The sequence below is a fragment of the Microtus ochrogaster genome, linkage group LG1 (assembly GCF_000317375.1).
Source record: "Microtus ochrogaster isolate Prairie Vole_2 linkage group LG1, MicOch1.0, whole genome shotgun sequence".
NCBI lineage: Eukaryota > Metazoa > Chordata > Mammalia > Rodentia > Cricetidae > Microtus > Microtus ochrogaster.
In genome coordinates this window covers 4,067,154-4,068,712 of record NC_022027.1, presented here as the reverse complement: position 1 = coordinate 4,068,712, position 1,559 = coordinate 4,067,154, and positions in this window count along the sequence as shown.

The following is a 1,559-nucleotide window of genomic DNA, read 5'->3' as shown; positions in this document are numbered from 1 at the left end:
GACCCCCAAGTGCAGACACAGGACGAGATCCCTGAGTGTTAGCACTCTCTCTGTGACCTCTGGACTGGCAGAGCGGTCTTCTAGTATGGCAGGGTCTCTGACAGCCTGCTGCTGAACTGCCTCCTCCCCTGCTTTGGCCACAAGCCCTGGGGCTCTGGCGACCTGCCCAGCTGACATCTTCCCAGGGTGAACATAAAAGATCCCCCTCCATCTGGAACAGGCATGTGCCCTGGGGCGGGACACAGCCTGGCACTGTCAACTCTGATGTTCTAAAGTGGAGGCCAGAGGGGTTTCAGGGGCATCTCTGGAGTCCTCAGGGTCAGGGCAGCCCATCTGTGTCAGATGAGGACATGCAGCTGGCAGGGCACACCCCTGACACCATGAATACTTACTGTAAGCAGGCACAAGTCATATCTCCATCCTGTGACATTCAGGCAAGAAATGGTAAAGGCTGGAGGGGCTTTGAGGACCCTCTGGTTCAGGAGAACCTAAGAAGAACTAAGAAGATCTAAAGAAGTCTGGAGGGGACGCAGAAGCATCAGAGAGTCTAAGAGGGGTCAGGGGATTTATAGATGAACTTAGGCAGGTCAAGGGAAACGGGATGGGGGAAGGAAAGGAGAATCTAAGGAGCCCAGAGGGTACACAAGAAGGCCCAAGAGTCCATTGCGTGAAAATTGTCTTCCCACCAACTCCCAGCTATCCTTCCCCTGCCCCCCCATTATACAATCCTCCCCATTCTGTGAAGCTGCTGGGCATCTAGAGCCAGATCTGGTGTCGCCTGGCTTGGGTCACACCTTAGGACCCTCCAGGAGCCAATGTCTCCCCAGAGCAGGAGGGTAGAATGTAGCTGAGGCCTGAGTGAAGTGGATAGCCAGGGACGGGGTCGGGGGAGCGCAGAGGTAGGAGCTGAGCCTGGATCCCCTGGAGAGAGCATTTACTACGCTGACAGCACCTTTGAGGATGAGGTCGCAAGCAGCCACAGGAGCTTCTAGTTACCATGCTTTCGAGGCTTTACTGTGCCTCGGTTTCCCCACTAGCAGGGCTTGGAGAGGGACTGAACTTAGATCCTAGAATGATCTCACTTCTTCTCACACATATTCATAGGTTTCTGTAGCGAAGATGGGGAAAACAGCAGAGCCAGGTGGCCTCTGGGAGCACACTTTTATTATGGAGTCTGGCCCCTTGAGCCGAGAAAGGGGTTAGCGTCCAGCGGTTGCCCCGCCCGTGGTGTCCTAGAGACCGCGGAGGGAGCCCCAGAGTGGATCAGAGCCTGGTCTGCAGAGCGCGCAGAGGCAGGGGCCGGCGGGCTGTGCTTGGTGACCTTGGGTGCGTCCTTGGCCTCAGTTTCCCCTGGGAAACCAAGTCTGAGCGCATTTCCAAGGTCTCGGGGGTGCCTGACTGACCTTGAGTCTGCCTGCTGACCCTAGCCTCAGTTTCCCCCATCCGTCCCCGTGAGGGGGTGAGGGTGGCGCAGGTGGAGGCGGGGCTCCCGCCCCCGCCCCTCCTCCGCGCGCAGAGGCTCCGCCCCCGACTCCGCCCTCCCTCGGGCTCGGCCGGCG